Raw genomic sequence first — 24,678 nt, 5'->3', positions numbered from 1 at the left:
CAATGACACTCAACTGTCCCCCTCTTTTACACTGAACATCCTCGGTCTGTCCTCTACTTATAATCTGAACTGGAAACTTCACATCTCATCTCTAGCTAAAACAGCTTCTATGAAGTTAGGCGTTCTGAGACGTCTCCGCCAGTTTTTCTCACCCCCCCAGCTGCTAACTCTGTACAAGGGCCTTATCCGGCCATGTATGGAGTATGCTTCACATGTCTGGGGGGGGTTCCACTCATACTGCTCTTCTAGACAGGGCGGAATCAAAAGCTTTTCGTCTCATCAACTCCTCTCCTCTAACTGACTATCTTCAGCCTCTCTCTCATCGCCACAATGTTGCATCTCTTGCTGTCTTCTACCGCTATTTTCATGCTAACTGTTCTTTTGATCTTGTTAACTGCATGCCTCCCCTCCTCCCTGCCAGCTTCTGTATTTCCACCTTCCTATAACTTAAATTCCTTCAAGAGGGAGGTTTCAAGACACCTATCCTTCAAATTTGACTACCGCTTTAGATCCTTTTTATGGGACTGGCATTTCAGTGGGCATTTTTTTTTTTTTTTCGGATTTTTGTTGCTCTTGGTCAGTGTCCCTCCTACATAAAAAATGAATATATATATATATATATATATATATATATATATATATATATATATATATATATATATATATATATATATATATATATATATATGTAGTAATAGGGGTATAGGGGTATATGTCCGAGGGTAACAAAAAGAGTGAAAGAAAAGCCCTTTTAGGGTGTCAGTTCCAAAAAAAAAAAGATCAATGTCATATATATATATATATATATATATATATATATATATATATATATATATATATATATATATATATATATATATATATATATATGACATTACCTTTCTTTTGGGTCTGGCACCGTCAAAGGGCCTTTTTTTCACTCTTTTTTTTTGTTGCCCTAGGCCAGTACCTAGGCCAGTACCCCTTTTACATAAAAAAAAAAGTTTCCCTTTCTTTAGCTGTCTTCAGCAATCAGGGCTGAGACTTGAGAAGTAAGTTTTTTTTATTATCTTCATATTTATTGGTATTTTTTTACTTGTTTTAGGGTACGTAGAAAGAGAGAGAGAGAGAGAGAGAGAGAGAGAGAGAGAGAGAGAGAGAGAGAGAGAGAGAGAGAGAGAGAGAGAGAGAGAGAGAGAGAGAGAGAGAGAGAGAGAGAGAGAGTGTGTTGACATACCGAACAATAACAATAACATTTAAATTCAGATCATTCATCTCTTAAGAATAGTGGTTATTGTTTGCAAGCCCAGTTGAAATCATGCTGCCTACTTGATAAAAGTCTTCTTACTTCCAGAAGTGCGTGAGTTGATTTACAATTTTCTTTTAATTATATGTATAATGGAGTGAAACAGATTCTTCAAAATTTATCATGTTTTCAATATTAGTTTATTTTAAGATTAACATAACTCCCGCATGTTTCCAGGCAGTAAAGAATACATCAGTTATCGTGAAAGTGTCCATCATAAAAGTTAAGCAATGCATTATTTTATATTATATACAATGCACTGTTATTGCGCGGTCGAGGGAGCATTACAGTTGGAATAATACAGAATAACTGGAATAATCAGTACCGAATGAAAGTTTAGTAAGCCGAGCGTGTCACAACTCCAGGTTCCTGGAGAATGAACGAAGAGTACCGGTATTTTCTGAATAATATAATGAAGCAAGAACAAAATAACTTAAAACATATTTATCAATATCACTATGAAGCAATTATATCAATAAAGGATAAGCAATAATATTAATACTTAGCAGGTGATATTAACCAGAACAAGGAGCCAAATAAATTATGGTTAAACTAGCAGTTAGTGTGAAGCTTAGTTGTTTCTTCAGGTAAAAAGGTTAGTTAAAATAAGTTTTGGTTATGGAAAAACATGTACGAATTATTTTACAGTAGTGACAACATAATTAAAAATTCAGAAGTAAAAATAGGAAGCACTGACACGGAGCACCAGCACTGATAATGGTACTTGTACTTGTAATAGAGAGAAAAAATACAAAATAGGTGTGGATGCGTAACACGAGGGAGTGAAGAAAAAACAAAATACTTATCGTAAGTGACAATGTCATCCCGTCGCCCTCCACACGTCCAGGGCCACCACCAGTAAAAAAAAAAAAAAAATGCAGCCAGGTGCTTGCTCTCGACTTACCCCAACAAATTAACACTTAACAACCAAACAAACCAATGGCGAGCTGTTTTATCGACGTTCCCCTCAAACAACCTATAGCTAATGACGGTTCAAACTAGTGAAACACATAAGAGCGTCCCTGACAAATTTTAATGGGATATCATCTTACCCAACAGTTAGTGTTTTCTACGGTTAACATATTACAGTATTGATGTCGAAAAGATAAGGTTCACATGTCATAGACACGTTTTCATCTTGAAGAATACTTTATGTTCTTTCATGTTTTTTTTTTTTTTTTTTTTTTCACTTTTGCAAAATATGTATAATTTTTTTTTTTCTACTTTTATCTTTAACGTTACTAAAAGAATGTTCGTTAGATTTACATTTCTCACTGGAAACAGTCTCCAGAAAGAGTCCCATGTTTTACCAGTATTGTCTCTACAATTATTATATTGTCGGTTATAGTATGAAGAGTTTGCATTACCTACTAGCTTGTAATTGTTTTTCTTTTTTCTTGTTAATTCTTGTTTTTTTCTAGTTAATTCTGACAATCTCTTGTTTTTTTTTTATTTGTTTTGAGCTTTGTTTTTTAGCTGCATATCATTAAGGGCACCATATACGCAAACCAGGATTGTTCAGGCCAAACTTAGGCGGCCTGTGCAGGCTGCCTGCAGGCCGCCGGAGGGGCCGCCCCACGAACCTGTGGCTGACAGGTTGGCTCCGTCCGGCCAACGTTCGGTCAGGCCTATTTGAGCGTGTATGGGCACATGGGGAGCCTCAGTGCAACACTCGGCAATTTACCGTGAACATGTCTGCGCACACAAAACTTCCAGCTTTTGAGGTCTGATATAGAAAGGATTTTTTTATTTTTTTATTAAAAATTTTATATATATATATATATATATATATATATATATATATATATATATATATATATATATATATATATATATATATATATATATATATATATATGAGAAGATCAAGGCTAGACGACGCATCAAGCGAACCAGCCAATCAGCGACGTCGTAATGCGCGGCTGGCCTCCGCTGAGACTGGCAGGCGGGTATAAAAGAAATCGCTACCGCATTAGTCATTCTAAGATCCAAACTCCTATATAAAAATAGCAATGTGGTCTGCCCACAGTCTTTTCTCTCTACAGTCTTTCCATTTCTAACTACACACCTTCCTCTGTCCAAACTCTTCTTCATTCACCTTCTTTCTCTAATTAAAAAAAAAAAAAAAATTGAGTTATTCCGAGACGACTGAGTGCGTGCGTGAGATCAACACCGCTCTGCCCCGCCACACTGCCAGCTACCTACATCCTGCCAGTGACGTCTGTGCTTGTCCTACACAGCAGGGAGAATTCCACCTGGGAATCCTCCCAAGCCCTGTGTACCGGGGACTCCGTGTTGAGTCCCACCCAGGCATCTTTTCTCTCCGCCTGTATTTCTCTTTTCGCCCTTGGTGTCCTCCTTATTGGTGAAGGTGAACCCCGCGGGCAGTGCCTCAAGGGGAGCCCTTAGAAGGGCTGCCTTAAGCCATTGAGGAAGGTTCGAGCAAAAACTCTGGATAGGGTTAGGTCGTACCTCAGGGCAGTTGCGTCGGCTTTTAGAGGCTGGACTGCTAAACTGAGGTACTTAGGTAGGCTCCTTCCATTTTTCTATCCTTTAGTTGTGTTGTGTGTCGGGCCTCGGCCCCCTTGTAGGTTATATTATTGTATTGACATGTAACAAGGATGGCACGAGTGAAGATCAAAACGCACAATGCCAACGAACCTAGAAGAAAGACAACTCTCCTGAAAATACTCAGCAACAATGACATATATCCAACCAACATCATTCCAACTCAAGATGGATATGTTGTCATCTCTTCAGACGAAGAACAAGAGAAAATATTTCAAGACCCTATCAAGAATGAATTTCAACAACATGAATTCACCCCAGTGACCCCACCAGAATTAAAGGCTAAAAGGACTGTTATAGCCTTCAATGTAAACTCACACATATACGCAAACTCTGAGGAAGAAATCACCAGTGAGCTCTATGCCCACAACACCTACCTGGAAAACAAAATTGACAATGTATTCAAATTCCCAAACTCTAAGACGATCAAAATAACATTCACACAAGCTCTGTTTGCGCAAAAAGCTACTGAACATGGACTCAAACTATTTTCCATGAAGATCCCTCACTACCAAATCCAGCAAGAGAAGTTTTACCACATACAAACATGCTTCAGATGCTATCAGGTCGAGTCCCACATCACTAAGGATTGCCCAAAGAACAAAGACTACAAAATATGTTCAGAGTGCGCCGAGGAAGGCCACACTTGGAAGAACTGTAGCAAAGAGAGCAAAAATTGCATAAATTGCGGAGAAAATCACAGAACTCTGTCAATGAAATGCAGATACAGGAAAGAAGCAATTAAGAAGAAAAGAGAAGAAGAGAAGGGAAAAGTAACATACTCCCAAGTAGCGAAAACCAACACCAACTCAACTATGAATAACACCACCTTCACACAGATCAACAAAGATGAACACCTGAAAATTTATTCTTGTATGATTCACGTTCATCTAATGAACGTAATTGAACCCGGCAGTTATGCAACTGAACTGAACGCTACTTTGAAAGCAAACAACCTGCCACAAATCAACATACCAAAAACCCCTAACTCCACCAAACTCCTATCTATTCTTGCTGACTGCGGAAAACTGGTTGACATGATGACAGAAGACCCATCTACCGATACACACAATAAAGAACAGCAAATTATAACAACAACAAACACACACCACCAACAAGAAACTGACAAACAAAAGACACAAGAAAACACAAAGAAACAACTAGACTGCAATGACATAGAACTTGAAGTAATATCCAAGGAAAGTAATGGCTGGCCAGACAAAATACAACTTAGCCACCTAGTCACAGGAATAGAAGACGGGACCTATAAATTCACATACAATGAACCAACAATAGAAGCACACGAAGTACTTGATCTAATAGAAAATGGTGAAATAACAATGCATGACTGCTTTATTATACTAGGGGACAGTATATTTAGGAAAATAAGATCAGGACAAATAAAAGAAAGATCACCATCCTCTAGACAAACTCAAAGAATTAAAACAAAAGAATCGCAGTAACACAAACTAACGCATACATATACACACGCACACACTAACAACATGGCCCTTCGTAACATAAAAATAATACAACACAACGTACTACGAGTACACTGGTTTAATAGGAGGATTTCACTATCTAACACATAAGGAATCATTGACCCTGATGTAATACTTATAAACAGTCACTGCACACACGAAAACACACCAATTAAAACCCCAGGATACAACGTACACACAAAAAATACCCTTAATAACACTTCTGATGGCACAGCAATAGCAATTAAAAAGAATATACAATATAAACTTCTTGATGTTTTTTTATCTGATTTAATTGCAATAGAAGTCATGACCACAACTGGCAAAATTATTATTTCCACACTATATCAACCCCCTTCAAGAAACTTTATACCAATTCCCGACTTCACCAAACTATTCAGACGCAACAGCCCAGTCTACATGCTAGCCGATCTCAATGCAAACCACCCCACTTTAGGTTACACTCACAGCAACACGAAAGGAAGACAGCTAAACACACTCATACAAAACAGGCTAATACAACACATAGGGCCAGAATTACCTACATATTACACACACAGAAGAGGTACAACACCTGACATAATATTAACAAACCACAGAACATACCACAACACACATACAATATCAGGACCCCTCACCACCAGCGACCACATACCAATTATATTTACGATATCTACCGCACCTATATTAATGCCATCACCTACCAGACCAAATTACAGTAAAGCAAACTGGGAAACATTTAAAATACACGTCACCAACACACTACACAGTAACACACTAGACAATGAAACACTTGAAACAATAGACACTGCAACTGACAACTGGCATCAAGCAAGAGTATGCAACACAGCAATCAATCCCCACTTCACTATATAAATATAAATGTCTACCCTCACCCAAACATAATGACACAACAAAACTTTTCAAAACGCTTTTCACTGAATTGCAAACATATTCAAGTGTTCATGGATGGAATTTTAACAATTACAGATATTATAAACAAATACAGACACATCTACACGAAGCACTCATAAATGAAAACAGAGAACACTGGCACACACTCATTAATAAAGTCTCCAGTATCTACAAAGACCCTACAACATTTTGAAAAAAAAATAAAACTATTGACCGGTAATAAAGAAAAAGAACCTCATTACATATTAAACAAAAAACAACATCAAAGTATACACAAACAGGGATAAGGAAAGAGTACACAGGGAATATTGGAGATAAATATTTAATGGAGAGTTTGATGACGAAGATAACAACATTAATGAAGTAGTACTAGAAAAGATCCGAGATAATATACAAAGAACAATCTTCTATAATAATTCGGACACAACCAGACTCAGCACACACCTCACAGACATGATGGTAACCACCGAAGAAGTTAGAAACATAATTAAAAGTCTTAAGAGTACCAGCCCGGGTGAAAGCGGGATAAACAAAACCATCCTATCACACCTACCAGACTCAGCAATATTAAGACTCACAGACATTTACAACAGTGCCATCTCTGCAGGATATTTCCAAGATAGATGGAAAAATACCATTATCAGACTCATACCTAAACCCGACAAATCCCCACAACAACCTGAAAACTACAGACCAATTTCGCTACTAGAAGTACCAGGCAAAATATTAGAAAGAATAATCAATACCAGACTGAAGACTCACCTTGAGACCAACAATTTATACAACACCAACCAGTTTGGATTTCGCAATAACAGGGGCACCACACATGCATTAGCAATCATCACTGAGCAAATAGCGCAGTACAAATCAGATAAAGGCCAGTGTCAACTAATATTAAGAGACATATCAAAAGCTTTTGACCAGGTTTGGCATCATGGATTAAAACACAAATTACTTCAGTTGCACCTACCAATAACTATCGAAAAATTTTTATGTGATTTCCTAACAGACCGCACAGCATCCATTAAAATAAATAACCATACAGGGCCAAGATTTAACCTGAAATGCGGAGTACCACAAGGAAGTGTCCTGTCACCAACACTCTTCACAATTTACACCAACGATATACAACACCCTCAACAAAACCTCAACATCAGTTTCGCAGACGATATAACACAAATCATTGGCTACCCAGGGAGATCTAAGAACATGCTAAACATAAAAACTGAGCGAGCAATAAAGGCAGTTAATGATTATGAAAAAACCAGGAAAATAAAAAACAACGTTAATAAATTCACACCTCTCCATCTCGCAGCCAAACGAACTTTTCCACTTAACATTAATGAGGAAGAAATAGAATTCAAAAATAAGGGCAAATGCTTAGGATTAACCATAACCACCTCTGGTTATTACAAGCACATTCAGCAACGTAAAAATATAGCAGACTCAGCACTAAATAAATTATATAAGCTATACAATATGCCAGAAAACATTAAAATACACCTAGTTAAAACACTAATCCTTCCCATTCTTGATTATCCACCTATCCCAATACACACTATGAGTAAAAACCAAATAAGCAAACTTCAGAAAATACAAAATAAAGCCTTAAGATTTGCCACCAATCAAAAATACCCATACACTATGACAACAGAACAAATACACATACACACCAGAACAACACCTCTAAACATAAGAATACACAACAGAGCAAATGCAATATGGGAAAGGATTGATGTACTGGACATACCAGTCTTCCAAAACCTCAAAGACAACATTGAACATATAAATAAATACCACCGAGACTTCCCAAGCAGTCTACAAGCATGCAGCACTACACCCACCCCAAACTACTAGCAACCCAACAGTCAGTAAACAAACTTACATGGAATCACTTACCTTCACTTACCATACTCCTGAAGATGGCAGAATACAAAACACACCATACACAGGACATCTGAAAGGAAAAGAACATTATGTTACTACAATACAATACATAACAAGCAAACACACTCGCTTCACACGGGAAACGCAGCTGGAATACTCTCTCCCCACTCCGCGCCCTGAGTCGGCGGTGAGCCGGTGTGACAGGCTTCGTGGTCACTCCACTTAGTAGTTCGCCGCCGAGGGGTACTTGCCATTGGTAGGGCTTGCTGGCCTCCAGCTAGCGGAGTTGAGGGAGGGGGTTGTACCTCATCCTGAGTCGCTGTCACCCAGGGACCAATCTTGAGGGGGTAAGAGTTGCGTGGTGTTAGCGAGGGAGTAGCGGTCGAGTCGATGCTAGACTCTCTTACGGTGTAACAGGTAGTCCAGACTCGGCCCGTGCCATAACATGGAGCAAACACACAGAACACCAATACCCTTCACAAACACATAACAGAAATTCATTATGTGAATAATTATGAGGCATAATTGATAATAAAAACAAGAAATTATAAGATGAAGATGCGACGAGCGCGCAAATGATATAACAACAAATAAAAAAAAAATAGCAAGGTGGTTAGCCCACCATCTTTTATCTTCCACTGTCCTTCATTATTTCTAGCTTTTATTCTTATACATATACTACTCTTCCTTCACCCCTCTTTCCTATAAACGATTCGATTCGATAAAGTCATTCCCAACCTCATTTTTTATATATCCAACATCTATTACCCAGCAAGGGGGTTCGCCCCCCATCTATCTACCTTCTACTTTACTTCATCCTTTCACCCTAACTACGTCTTCCTTAGCTATACTAGCTAAACTCTTTTGCACCCAACTGTCTATCCCCCTAAAAAAAAAAAAAAAAAGTCATTCCCACTGCAGACACAGAAGAGAAAACACCAACCTACAAGCTACTGAGGAAGGGTCAAGAGACCCTATGGCGCAGCCATTACACCTTTAGAAAAAGAGGTTAGAACACTTTTAAGGTGTAGAGAAAATACCTTAAAGAAAATCATTAACGCCGAATTGGCTATCACCTTCAATGAAGTATACCTTAGAGAGAATCTCATGCCCATATATATACACTTAATATATATATATATATATATATATATATATATATATATATATATATATATATATATATATATATATATATATATATATATATATGAATATTGGCAGGAGGAGGCAGTAGACACCTGCCGAAACGATAATTACTCCCAGTGACGTCTAAAGCACTGTTCAGGGGATGCTGTGAACTTATCATTAAACCCAGCTGTGACCTCACTGAACGTTTCCCTTTGTGTCTCACAACACAAGGGGGTAGTCACAGCCTGCCCTCTAAAGACAACTCTCTTCCTCCACACAAAACTACAAGCACCTAATAACACACACACCCTTCACTCAAAAAATTTTAAAATCATGGCGACTCCTACACCAGCCTCGGAGTCCCCATCTGGGGAGGGGACCATAAATGTCCCCAGGTCGGACTGCCTTTCTGTCGACGACCCTAAGTGTCTTGACACCCCCCTCAACTTTTTCTTCATTAACTTCTGCAACATTCGCGGTCTAAGATCTAATTTTCAATCTGTAGAACACCACCTCTCCTCTTCTAATCCTCATCTTCTTTTCCTCACTGAAACTCAGGTGTCTGAGGCAACTGACAGTAGCCCCTTTTCTGTTCCCTCCTACTTTCTCTATCCTCATTTTCGATCCAAAGCTGGATGCTGCGTTTATGTGCGAAATGACTTTACCTGCTCTCGTGCCCACGCTCTTGAATCTTCCGAGTTTTCCACCATCTGGCTACGACTACAGAGTCATTCTCATACTAAATTTATCTGTGCTGTATACCTCTCTCCTAACTCCTCTGACTATAAAAAATTCTTTGACTACTTAACTTCCAAAGTGGAGCACATTCTGACCCTCTTCCCTTTTGCAGAGATCTCCATTCTTGGAGACTTCAATGTTCACCACCAGCTTTGGCTTTCCTCTCCCTTCACTGACCATCCTGGTGAACTAGCCTACAACTTTGCTATCCTCCATGACCTAGAGCAATTGGTGCAACACCCTACTCGTATTCCTGACCGTCTTGGAGATACGCCCAACATTCTTGACCTTTTCCTGACCACTAATCCTTCTGCTTATGCTGTCACCCTTTCTTCTCCGTTGGGCTCCTCCGATCACAATCTCATATCTTTATCTTGTCCTATCACTCCAATCCCTCCTCAGGATCCCCCTAAGCGAAGGTGCCTCTGGCGTTTTGCCTCTGCTAGTTGGGGGGACCTGAGGAGGTATTTTGCTGATTTTCTTTGGAATGACTACTGCTTCCGTGTCAGAGACCCGTCTTTGTGTGCTGAGCGCATAACAGATGTGATAGTGTCTGGCATGGAGGCGTACATTCCTCACTCTTTTTCTCGTCCTAAACCTTCTAAACCTTGGTTTAACACAGCTTGTTCTCGTGCTATACATGATAGAGAGGTGGCCCACAAAAGGTACTTAAGCCTTCCTTCACCAGAATCTCATGCACTTTATATTTCTACCCGGAACCATGCCAAGTCTGTTCTCCAACTAGCCAAAAACTCCTTCATTAACAGAAAATGTCAAAACCTTTCAAGATCTAACTCCCCTCGTGATTTCTGGCATCTAGCCAAAAATATCTCCAATAACTTTGCTTCTTCTTCTTTCCCTCCTCTACTTCAACCAGATGGCACCACTGCTATCACATCTATTTCTTAAGCTGAACTCTTTGCTCAAACCTTTGCTAAAATCTCTACCTTGGACGATTCTGGGCTTGTTCCTCCCTCTCCTCCACCCTCTGACTACTTCATGCCACGTATTAAAATTCTTCATAATGATGTTTTCCATGCCCTCGCTGGCCTAAACCCTCGGAAGGCTTAGGGACCTGATGGGGTCCCTCCTATTGTTCTCCGAAACTGTGCCTCCGTGCTTGCACCTTGCCTAGTCAAACTCTTTCAGCTCTGTCTGTCAACATCTACCTTTCCTTCTTGCTGGAAGTTTGCCTACATTCAACCTGTTCCTAAAAAGGGTGACCGCTCCAATCCCTCAAACTACCGTCCTATTGCTTTAATTTCCTGCTTATCTAAAGTTTTTGAATCTATCCTCAACAGGAAGATTCTTAAACATCTATCACTTCACAACCTTCTATCTGATCGCCAGTATGGGTTCCGTCAAGGCCGCTCTACTGGTGATCTTCTGGCTTTCCTTACTGAGTCTTGGTCATTCTCTTTTAGAGACTTTGGTGAAACTTTTGCTGTTGCCTCGGACATATCAAAAGCCTTTGATAGAGTCTGGCACAAAGCTTTGATTTCAAAACTACCCTCCTACGGTTTCTATCCTTCTCTCTGTAACTTCATCTCAAGTTTCCTTTCTGACCGTTCTATTGCTGCTGTGGTAGACGGTCACTGTTCTTCTCCTAAATCTATTAACAGTGGTGTTCCTCAGGGTTCTGTCCTGTCACCCACTCTCTTCTTATTATTCATTAATGATCTTCTAAACCAAACTTCTTGTCCTATCCACTCCTATGCTGATGATACCACCCTGCACTTTTCCACGTCTTTTCATAGACGTCCAACCCTTCAGGAGGTAAACATATCACGCAGGGAAGCCACAGAACGCCTGACTTCTGATCTTTCTAAAATTTCTGATTGGGGCAGAGCAAACTTGGTATTGTTCAATTCCTCCATCTATCAACTCGACACAATCTTCCAGACAACTATCCCCTCTTCTTCAATGACACTCAACTGTCGCCCTCTTCTACACTGAACATCCTCGGTCTGTCCTTTACTTATAATCTGAACTGGAAACTTCACATCTCATCTCTAGCTAAAACAGCTTCTATGAAGTTAGGTGTTCTGAGACGTCTCCGCCAGTTTTTCTCACCCCCCCAGCTGCTAACTCTGTACAAGGGCCTTATCCGTCCATGTATGGAGTATGCTTCACATGTCTGGGGGGGTTCCACTCATACTGCTGTTCTAGACAGGGTGGAATCAAAAGCTTTTCGTCTCATCAACTCCTCTCCTCTAACTGACTGTCTTCAGCCCCTCTCTCACCGCCGCAATGTTGCATATCTAGCTGTCTTCTACCGCTATTTTCATGCCAACTGCTCTTCTGATCTTGCTAACTGCATGCCTCCCCTCCTCCCGCGGCCTCGCTGCACAAGACTTTCTTCTTTCTCTCACTCCTATTCTGTCCACCTCTCTAACGCAAGAGTTAACCAGTATTCTCAATCATTCATCCCTTTCTCTGGTAAACTCTGGAACTCCTTGCCTGCTTCTGTATTTCCACCTTCCTATGACTTGAATTCCTTCAAGAGGGAGGTTTCAAGACACTTATCCACCAATTTTTGACCACTGCTTTGACCCTTTTAAGGGACTGGCATTTCAGTGGGCATTTTTTTTTTATTAGATTTTTGTTGCCCTTGGCCAGTATCCTTCCTACATAAAAAAAAAAAAAAAAAATGTATGTATGTATATTGTCACGATCGCTTACTTACTTACGATCGTACGATCCCGGTTGTCTTTCCAAGAAAGTGGACGTTACACTGATACCGGAAATTTTAAAGGTCTGGATTTTTAAAGGCTTCGAGTGCCTACCCGACCTATCCGAAATCGCCAGAATTACACCCTCTCACTGTACCTTTACCTTGACACAGCACACCTGGAATCACCTCTAATACCAGATTAATGTTGGGGGAGTAGAAAACACGATTATTCTATGTTACAAGCTCATATATTAATAATAATAATAATTCACAAACAACAAGAGGTAGTACACGTTACTACATGACGTTCTCGTCACTTCCCACAACACCAGAACCCGTTTACACCTCCACCAGTCACAGAAATATTCCCCTCAACCGCAGGGATTTACTTCAGACGCCACTACCGCGTCCCCAGACAATAGTTCCCGTATTTCACCTCCTCAAACCTTGCAGGAGATTACCATCATCACCAAAGATTACCCATAACACCTTACCATCATCCACAAAATCACCAATACACCACAACACCAGCTTCCAAGGTCAACATCACAACCTCCACTCACAAAATGGCTGCCAGTTTGACCTATGACCCCTTCGAACAGCGTCACCGGCACAACTCAACAACAGAATTTCAGCGGACAAGAGCTCTTGGTACCACAAAAGACTCACTAACCTGATCCTGGATATCAAGGTTATACCGCTACACCACTAATACCTCCACAAACTCACTCCATCACCAATCCACACCAAGATCCTTCCCTGAGAGACGCCTTCCCTCCGATATACCTCACGACCTAAGGCCTTTCCCCCCTTGGAATGTGTTGTTGCCCACTCAAGCTCCCCTCGTTTTCAACGTATTTCCACCTCAATTATACTTCCTCCCTTATACATACAAAGATATAGAGAACTTAAATTATGAAGAGAATAATACTGCATGATATAAAATGGGTAAATAAGCCTTGCACTACTTATAACAATAATAAGGATAATGCCCGAATGGCAGGTAACCGGAACACGGGGGACACTAAGAAAACGTGATCCCATTCAAGGTAAACTCGGCCAATAACATGACATCCCCTTCCCAAAAGAGGCGTGAGGCACCTGATTAGGATGCCTCACGACTAGATGGTGCGCGGGACAAGGCATTGACAATAATATTCTCACTGCCTTTTAAAAGGTGAATCTCTAAGTCATAGTCCTGTAAGACCAGGCACCACCTCATTAGCCTCTGATTGGAGTTTTTCATTTTATGCAAGAAAATGAGCGGATTGTGGTCGGTGAAGACCTGCACGGGCTGTCCCATCCCTTTGACGTACACTTCAAAATGACTCAAACTCAGCACTAGGCCCAAAGCTTCTTTCTCGATAGTGCTGTAAGCCCTTTGATATGGTAACAACTTTTTAGAATAATAACCTATGGGATGCTCCATTCCCTTATGTTCTTGCATTAACACACCAACCACACCATTCTGACTGGCATCCACATACAATACAAATGGTTTTTCATAATCAGGCATGCGCAGCACTGGGGCACTGACCAACATTTTCTTAATCTCCACAAAAGCTTCCTCACAATGCTTATCCCAACAAAATTTTGACTTCTTATTCAGCAACTTGGTCAGGGGCATGGCAACATTAGAGAAATTTTTACAAAATCGCCTGTAATATCCACGGGCCCCTAAGAATCTCAGTATCTCCTTCCTATTGGTGGGTGGAGGGAGATTTACAATGTCTTTCACCTTGGCTTCCACGGTTCTCACTTCACCTTTCCCAACCTTGAAACCTAAGTACTCCACGTCAGCTTGCACGAAATTACTTTTTGCTAAGTTGACAGTAAGGTTGGCATCATCCAGCCTTCTGAACACTTCCTCCAGCAGCTGCACATGCTCTTCCCAACTCTCAGTGTACAACAATATGTCATTTATGTACACAGAACATCCCTTCAAGCACTTCAGTACTCTGTTCATTAGCCTCTGAAAAGAACTCCCACTGTTCTTCATCCCAAACGGAAGAACTTTGTACTGATATAATCGATCCATGGTGACAAAAGCTGATATGGCTTTTGTCCTCTCAGTGACTCCTACTTGCCAGTATCCCTTTAACAAGTCAATTTTTGTTATGAATTTGGCACTTCCCACATGATCTATATAATCATCAACTCTAGGGATAGAGTAAGCATCAGGTTTTGTCACCATGCTAACCTTCCTATAGTCCGTACAAAAACAGAAACTCTCTTGACCAGGCTTGGGCACCAGTACACATGGCGAGCTCCATGGGCTCTCACTGGGCTCAATCAAGTCGTGTTCCAGCATATACTCTACTTCTTTTCTCATGATCTCTCTTTTCTGCGGGTTAACTCTGTAGGGATGCTGTTTGATGTTTTCAGCCTCCCCAACATCCACATCGTGCACCACCGCATTCGTTTTTCTAGGTGCATCAGGGAACAAAGAATTTAATCTTTCAATTATCTCCCTAATCCTTTCCTTCTTTTCTAGCTCCATGTGCCCCAATTTATCATTTAAATTCCCTAACACAGTTGAGTTCTCAAGCACCATCCCTTCACACCTGCTCAGTTTCACTTCAGACCACTTCTCTTCCGCCTCAGTGGTTACATTTACAACACTCACAGTTCTTACTCCTTCTACTACATCACCTCCATTTTCTCTGTCCCTTTCATGAAATGGCTTCAACATGTTTACATGACACAACTGATTCTTTTTCTTCCTCCCTGGAGTTTTTACAATGTAATTCACATCACTCATTTTCCTCTCAATCTCCCAAGGCCCACTGAACCTGGCCTTGAAAGGATCACCCTGCAATGGGAAAAGAACTAAGACCTTGTCCCCAGGCTGGAAAGATCTGGCCCTCGCCTTCTTGTCATACCAGCCTTTCATCTCACTCTGACTACTTTTCAAATTTTCCCGACCAATTTCCCTAGCTCTCATCAATCTGCCCTTGAAATCAGATACATACTTCACCACAGTAGGAAGCTCCTCTTCTCCTAACCATTTTTCTTTCACCATCCTTAAAGGACCGTTCACCTCATGCCCATACACTAACTCAAATGGGCAGAAACAAGTTGACTTTTGCACACTGTCCCTTAACGCAAACAAGGCTAGTGGCAATGCCTCATCCCACTCAACACTCGTCTCCTCACAATACATCCTGAAAGTGTTTTTAAAGTTTGGTGAAATCTTTCTACACAACCCTGAGACTGAGGATGATAAGCACTCGACAGTCTCTGTTCAATCTTTAGACCCCTTAGGATTTCCTTGAACGTGCGAGAAGTGAAATTACTTCCGTGGTCTGACTGCAACACCTTAGGAATTCCCACCCAGGAGAAAAATTTCAACAGTTCCCTCACAATGTTTTTAGAGTTTATACTCCTGAGGGGAATGGCCTCAGGAAACCTGGATGACATACACATAATAGTCAGCAAATACTGGTTTCCCCTCCGGGTCCTTGGTAAAGGACCTACACAGTCTATCACCACCTTACTGAAAGGCTCCTCGACCACAGGTATAGGGTGAAGGGGGGCAGGGCGAATCACCTGGTTCGGCTTGCCCACCTTCTGACACAAACCACAAGTTTTACCAAACTCTTTCGCATCACCTCTCACTCTGGGCCAGTAAAAATGAACCAGGATTTTTCCTAAGGTTTTTCTGACCCCCAGGTCTCCTGCCAGATTACCTTCGTGTGACATCTCCAAAATTTTCTTCCTATACACCCGTGGCACCACAATCTGCCTTTTCACCATCCAGTGATCAGAGGTTGGGGCTGTCAGGGGCCTCCAACTTCTCATTAATACCCCGTTATCCACGTAGTAACCCACGTACTCATTGTCAAGCTCACCCATATTTAAGCCTCATTCCAAATAGACTTCAAACTTTCATCACTCTCCTGAGCTTTTATCAACTCGCTCTTTTCTACCAGAAAATCAAGGTTGAGCTCCACCTGACCTACAACCGGTTCATCATTCGCACACTCTGGGTTAGTTCCTTTTTCATCAGGTTCCTCAAACAGAACGCCCAGGCCTTCGTCCTCCTGCTTTGCTCCCGCGGCGTCCATGCGTTCCTTCCGGGCCATCGCTCGGGTCACTGCGCAGACTGGGAACAATTCAGGCACCTCTGCCTCCCCATCTGTTGAGGGAGGGACTTCTGCCGGAGTGGTGGTTTCTGTCATCCCTATCAGAGGGTTGTCTACCATCTGAAGTTTAGGGATAACTCGATCTCCAGCCAGGTCATTTCCGACCAGCATATCCACTCCATCTACGGGCAGTGTCTCCTTCACTCCCACCGTCACCTCTCCAGTGACGTATCCACAGTCCAGCCAAACTTTGTGCAGGGGAATACTGAACTTGCCTCCTGCACCCTTACATGAGACCGCTTTGCCAGTGCTGGTCTCCTCATTCCATGGGAGTACACTACTTAAGATCAGACTCTGGTTAGCTCCCGTATCCCGAAGGATTCTGACCACCTTCTCTGGACTTCCCTCCACCTTCACTGTGCCCTTACTGGTGAAGTGCTCAAAGCCCTCATCTTTCTGCGGCTCCTCTTGTATCTCTGCATTCATATTCTCCACATACTTTATCAGGTCTCTTTGGGCGGCAACTGCTCCCACTGGCTTCGGCCGTCCTTTCGGACACTGGTACTTCTTATGCCCGCTACTTCCACATCCAAGGCACTTAACTGCACCTTCATCTCCACTACCCTTCTGGAAATAGGTAGTGCTCCTGGGCCTACTCCTTACGTTGTGGTCGGCTGGTGGGGGCATGTTGTAAGTGTGGGGAAAACTATAGTTGTGAGGGCGGGGCTGGTTTGAAATGTGGAATAATGTCGAGCTCATCTGGCGGTCATTCTTATATCTCTGATGACCATCATTTTTGTTGGAGAATGGCTTTCTCCCTCCATGATGTTCATCTCCGTTCAGCCCATGGATCGCACAGTACTTGTCAGCTCTGCGTCCGGCTTCCATCACATCTTTCACGTTGTGTGATACGAGCTCATATTTTAAACTGAGGGGCATTTGGCTCATAAATTGTTCCATCCACATAACTGCTTTTATCTCCTAAGCTGTAGTGGCTTCCTCGGCCTTCAGCCACCGGTCCAGTTTAAGACCAACATCTCGAGCCATCCCAAGATAAGTATCACCTGGGCGTTTTGTGGTCCTGCGGAACTTTTCCCGGTACACACTCGGACATAGGAGGGTTGATCCCAACACCGCTTCCTTTACCGCTTCATAATCACTCGTGTCTCGCTCACTCAAATTCACATATACCTCTCGGACCATTCCCTCAAATTTAGACTGGACGAGTAATGCCCAATCATTTTCATCCCATCCCATCAACTTTGCAGTTTTTTTTCAAATTGAACGAAGAAGTTTTCTTCCTCCCCTTCCACAAAGTTAGGCATACTGATGATCTTTCTCTCTAAATCCCCGTTGCCTTGAGCACCATTTCCTGCCCTGGTCTCATTTACTTTATTTCTACTTTCTGCTCTAATCTTTTCTATCTCAATCTCTTTTTTACATCTGTATCTGCTGCAACTCCACCTCTTTCTGCATTTGCTCTTTTCGCAACTCCACCTCTTGCTGCTTCTGCTCCTTCTGCATCTGTATTTGAAGTTTCATTAACTCAAATTTTTCACTACTAAAAAGGCCATCTGTTCCACCAAGAGCACCCATGTTTATCTCACTGAGCCCAGCACCTTCCTCTACACTCTCCCCATCATTATCCTCACTTTCACCACCATCATTTTCAAGCCAGCTCCTCTCCACAAGAGCATTTTTCAACTCCGCTTGCATTTCCTCTTTTTTTCTTTTTTTGGATTTCAACTCCACTTGAAACCTCTCAGCCACTGAACATAATTCCTCCCTGGTTAGTGTGTACAAATCATGCACACTTCTCGACAGAAAGAACATCTCAACACGTTTAGCAGCCATGATTACAATCACTACACTCCACAAAATATTCCTCCAAATATTCACCACAATACATGCACAGTTTTAAAGAAATATTCCACACAGGTAAATTCCTCCCAACGACAATCATCATGTAACACTCGTTACACTCCACAAATGTTCAAAAATCCCGGACAGGCCCCCATATTCTGTCACGATCGCTTACTTACGATCGTACGATCCCGGTTATCTTTCCAAGAAAGTGGACGTTACACTGATACCGGAAAGTTTTATTTAAAGGTCTGGATTTTTAAAGGCTTCGAGTGCCTACCCGACCTATCCGAAATCGTCAGAATTACACCCTCTCACTGTACCTTTACCTTGACACAGCACACCTGGAATCACCTCTAATACCAGACTAATGTTGGGGGAGTAGAAAACTCGATTATTCTATGTTACAAGCACATATAATAATAATAATAATAATTTACAAACAACATGAGGTAGTACACGTTACTACATGACGTTCTCGTCACTTCCCACAACACCAGAACCCGTTTACACCTCCACTAGTCACAGAAATATTCCCCTCAACCGCAGGGATTTACTTCAGACGCCACTACTGCGTCCCCAGACAATAGTTCCCGTATTTCACCTCCTCAACCCTTGCAGGAGATTACCATCATCACCAAAGATTACCCATAACACCATAACATCATCCCCAAAATCACCAATACACCACAACACCAGCTTCCAAGGTCAACACCACAACCTCCACTCACAAAATGGCTGCCAGTTTGACCTATAACCCCTTCAAACAGCGTCACCGGCACAACTCAACAACCGAATTTCAGCGGACAAGAGCTCTTGGTACCACAAAATACTCACTAACCTGATCCTGGATATCAAGGTTATACCGCTACACTACTAATACCTCCACAAACTCACTCCATCACCAATCCACACCAAGATCCTTCCCTGAGAAACGCCTTCCCTCCGATATACCTCACGACCCCACCGCTCAGCCTTCCCCCTCCTTAGAATGTGTTGTTGCCCACTCAAGCTCCCCTCGTTTTCAACTTATTTTCATCTCAATTATACTTCCTCCCTTATACATACAAAGATATAGAGAACTTAAATTATGAAGAGAATAATACTACATGATATAAAATGGGTAAATAAGCCTTACACTACTTATAACAATAATAAGGATAATGCCCGAATAGCAGGTAACCGGAACACGGGGGACACTACGAAAACGTGATCCCATTCAAGGTAAACTCGGCCAATAACATGACAATAAATAATTATATATATATATATATATATATATATATATATATATATATATATATATATATATATATATATATATATATATATATATATATATATGCATATCAGATGTGTCCTGCATTAATATCGAAGAGAAAGTGTCTTGAATACAGTTTCCAGGGTGACGAAATGTTCTGATGGTAGGCTAACGTTTGGGTTTTCTTCTGGCTGGATTAATGCTGATAGATCAGTTGTTACTTGCGGAACAGCATTATATGCTGGAATTATGTTAGGGTTGTTATTTGTTACTAGATCTAGTAGGCATGCTGAAGTGGAATAATTTTTAGTTGATTTATTTATAACTTGAGTCAATTTGTTCTTCTTTATCATTTAAAAGTACATTCTCATGAAAGTCACATTAAAGTCTCATTAAATTATTTGTGAAACTTACTAGTCTAAAAACATTTCGGTACAGCAAAAGCTTTTGGATGCTGGTACAACCTAAGTAATAGCAGGCAGTTTGTGCCATTGTTCAATGATCTAAACATTCTAATACAAAGTTGATATTTATTGTCGTCGGGTTTGATCGGAATATGTTTGTCTTGGTATTTATCATATCTAAAACTACATACTTATCCTTAGTCAAGAAAGAGCATTTCTATCTCTGTAAGATAATCTGTAAATTAATGTTTCCAACCATGAAAATTATTTTGTTTAAAATATGCATCATCTCGGTAAATATATTTTATCAGCTGTATTGATGGATTTCTGATTACGGTGTAATTAAAAGGAAATATTATTGCTGTCCACAGCATGAAAATGGAGGATAAAAAACAGAGTAACATTATAATTTCCCTCAGGTCTCTGCCCTTGCAGGTCATGTCTGAAGGTGTTGAGAAATGTGTAATTCTGCCAGACTCCAAGAAACTGCGCTGTTCCATTACTGTCACGATGTCATGAAGATCAAAAAACCAGGTGTGTTCCGACTTCTTAAGTGTCGCTTACCTGCTCTGCTGATTGTCCCTTATGGGGTGTGTGTCGATTATGTTTTGTTTACCATAATGTGCTCTGTATGTTTAAATTCTTTGGTACGTCTCTAATGCCCAGAGTTAAGTGTGTGTGATGAATGTGTTGGGCTGAAGTCCAAGTGGGAAGGTAGCGCAGGGCATTTTTTTTTTTTTTTTTTTTTTGCCATCTTTAGCTTTTCTCACTAATGGAAGATGAAATAATGAAATATTTGACATAGAAATAAAATAAAGAGCAAAATACGACAGATATGGGGAAAAAACATGATACTGAATATTACACACAAGTAAAAATAAGCACCAATGGAGAAAATTTGATAAATTATCGATTTAAGTACATGAAAGAATCTACTCATTAGGATATTCTACGCCATGATCCCAATCATAAGAATAAACCTGACCTGAATGGCACACATTCATGCCAATGGTACCATATACATCCACCTTCATGATTGCAGCAAGAATCACATTCATGATGAGGAAGATATGACTTTTTTTTGTATGTAACGGGGCACCTGGCTTAGGGTAACAAAACTGAAAAAAAAAAGACCCAATGTTCTTAAGGAGACGGTCCAAAACAAGTCAAAACTTACATTATGAAGTGTATGGAAATCTCCCACATGAAAATCTAAGTCATACGCAAGAAAAAGTACAGAGGCAGACAGAGAGTTTCAGAATTTACCACTAAAAGGATGAAGGAATGAGAACACTGGTTAAAAAGGGTAACAAAAGTGAAAAAAAAAGACCCAATGAAAGGCTCTTAAGCGATAGAAAATACCAAGAGATGCGTTGAAAAGAGACAGACAGATAGAGGAAAGAAAATGATGAAACGAAATGGTTTTAATTCCATCCTATTTAAAAGAACTGTTGGAATGAAATCCGCCCTCTACATATGTAAAGTACATATGTAATTAACGTTGGTAGCTAGGGGAGGGTAAGAATAACTGATGGAGATGGTTCAGAGCGCCTAACTTCATGGAAGCTCTAGTAGTGTGATACGACATGTGAGCTTCCAGTAGAGTTTTGGTAAAGGACACACCGAACATGTTTAATGTAGAAGAGGGGGGAAAATTGTGTGTCATTGAAGAAGAGGAGAGAGTTATCTGGAGATGATAAATGGAGGAATTGGGATTTTGAGGCACTGAACAATATTGTGTTTGCTCTACTACAGTTAAGAAATTTAGAAAGATCAGACATCACGCGTTTTGTGACTTCTCTGCGGTAATTATTCAGCCCATGAAGGGTTGAATGTCTAGAAAAGACGTGAAAAAGGACAGTGGTATCGTCAGCGTAAGACTGGAAAGGATAATGAGTTTAATTTCGAAAGTTCATTGATGAGTGGGTGACAGGAGCGCCTGAGGAACGAATACAACTTGGGAGAACATTGGCCGTCTACCACGGCGATGATAAGTAAAATTATATAAAAAAAAAAAAAAGTAAACTTGCAATGCAGTTACAGAGAAAAAGATAAAACAGGAAAGAAAGTATTTCCGGATTTAAAACTCTGTACGAGATTCTATTAAACGTTTCTTATTAAGGTAGTTTCACCAAAATTCCTCATGGAAGATGACCAGAAGTCTGAGAAGAAGGCCAGAAGATCACCAAGAGAACGCAACAACAAAACTCATATTGGCCATCAGATAAAATATTATGTCGTAGTATTTAAATTTTCCCTATTGAAGATCAATTCGAAAACTTTTGAAAACAGAAAATCAAAGCACCCCTATTCTGTCCACCTTTAATCATTCATCCCTTTTCGTAGTAAACTTTGGAACTCCCTGTTTGCTTCTGTATTTCCTACTTCCTATGACGAAATCTTTCAAGAGAAAGGTTTTAAGACATTTATTCTCTAATTGACGAAGATTCTATTCGACCTCGCTTTGGAGACTAGCACTCAAGTGGGCCTTTTTCCTAACATTTTGTTGCCCTTGGCCAGTACCCCTCCCACATAATATATATATATATATATATATATATATATATATATATATATATATATATATATATATATATATATATATATATATATATATATATATATATATATATATATATATATATATATATATATATTGCTAGTCTGCTCGCCTGTTGATACAAGCCGTTGATACAAAGACACGACGGATACCCACCACCGTGCCAGGAGGATGAGAGAGAGAGAGAGAGAGAGAGAGAGAGAGAGAGAGAGAGAGAGAGAGAGAGAGAGAGAGAGAGAGATTAAGATCGTCATCAGAGAAGTAGATAAAACAGAGAATACGGAGATAGCGACATAAACATAGAGAGCCTTGAATTTTCATCAAAGACAAAAATAATGTAGCGTTATATGTTCACATGTATGAAACAAAAACAAACTAACATATTACTCTATTACAAGAACTGAATGAATATTAAATGTAATTCAATATTCTATAAAACCCAGGCATTAACTATTCACTGAGTAAAACATTTGTGTATTGTAGCAGTTGTTGAAAATATCCATAAAAAGAAGCGTTATTGTGTGGGTGTGTGTGAGCAAGTGATTGTGTTGCAGACTTACGACGTGAAGATGAAATGTATCAAGGGGAAAAATCAGAACGGCGCCACACATCCAGAGGAGCTGCAACATACCTTCTCACCTTCTTATGTGTCCTTTCTCAGTGGCCGTCCCTTGTGTGTCAGCCTTGCTGATTTTTTTTTTTTTTTTTTTTTTCATTTTGTCTTTACTTTTTTGACCACTGAGATTCAGCCCATGTAAAAAAGCTTCTGTCTATATTTTTTTTTTATGTAAATAAATATTGTGTAACAATATTCAAAATCGTGTTAGTACGCCATTGCCTGAAAAAAAATGCCTAAAAACTAAATATTAAAAAAATTATAACTTTTTTAAAAAATAATAAAAAATAAAAATAATATTTTGGAGGTTAAGGAAAACTACAAGAAAACCTGCATGTGAGACGAGTTGTATGAAATATATACTCAGGTGATGAACGCTGCATTTTGATTGATAACTGGTAAGGAATAATGTATTATATTCATTGGTAATACCGTCTTGTGACTTTTTTTTTGGATTTTTCTGTTACATTTTCTTGTTTTATGATTGAAGAACATAATAAGCAACATTAATGTTAACGTGTGCTGTAGATATTTATACATTCCTAGGTATTTATAATTTTCCATAAATCAAGAGCTGGTACTCCATGAAACCATTCGGTTGTGCCTTCCTTAGCAATTGTGCTGTATGTAGGTGTGCCATTACTGTATGGTAGCACAAACAAAAAGTATGCTGTTCCTGCACTCCTGTCCCAAATAATGTTCAGTCTTGTTACAGAACATACTGAAAGTTAATGGGTCAGTAAACTTTGTTGTTACCAGGACCGGAGATCTTCAGAGGTCATTTCATACTACTTATCATCTCAACACATCCACTTTCTGTTCACAAAGAAAAGAAAAATAAAAACACAAACATAGTTTCAGTAATCTAACAGAATTTTCTTGTTCTGTGATAAGATAACTGGTTCAAGCTCCTGAACGGTAATAGCTCAGCACGTTTCAGAGGCCGTGTTTTATATATATATATATATATATATATATATATATATATATATATATATATATATATATATATATATATATATATATATATATATATATATATATATATATATATATATATATATATATATATATATATATATATATATATATATATATATATATATATATATATATATATATATATATATATATATATATTTTTTTTTTTTTTTTTTTTTCTGGGATAACTTTCTAACAAACCAATTAATTTGAACTGGGATCATACTTT

At 39.8% G+C, this 24,678-nt stretch overlaps 1 protein-coding gene across 1 annotated transcript in view; it reads left to right on the top strand.

Annotated features, from left to right (window-relative positions):
• LOC135106424 (zwei Ig domain protein zig-8-like) overlaps nucleotides 1–24,400 on the top strand; it is a 79,772-nt gene extending 55,372 nt beyond the window's left edge. Inside the window, exons 6-7 of the mRNA XM_064015431.1 lie at nucleotides 20,712–20,826; nucleotides 23,407–24,400. The gene's annotated coding sequence lies outside the window, so the exon portion shown is untranslated. The remainder of the gene's footprint in view (nucleotides 1–20,711; nucleotides 20,827–23,406) is intronic.
• Nucleotides 24,401–24,678: the final 278 nt, after the last annotated feature.

Source organism: Scylla paramamosain, chromosome 13, assembly GCF_035594125.1.
Source record: "Scylla paramamosain isolate STU-SP2022 chromosome 13, ASM3559412v1, whole genome shotgun sequence".
NCBI classification, from domain to species: domain Eukaryota; kingdom Metazoa; phylum Arthropoda; class Malacostraca; order Decapoda; family Portunidae; genus Scylla; species Scylla paramamosain.
Note: the sequence above shows the minus strand (reverse complement) of the source record. Positions and strands in the feature narration are given on the sequence as shown.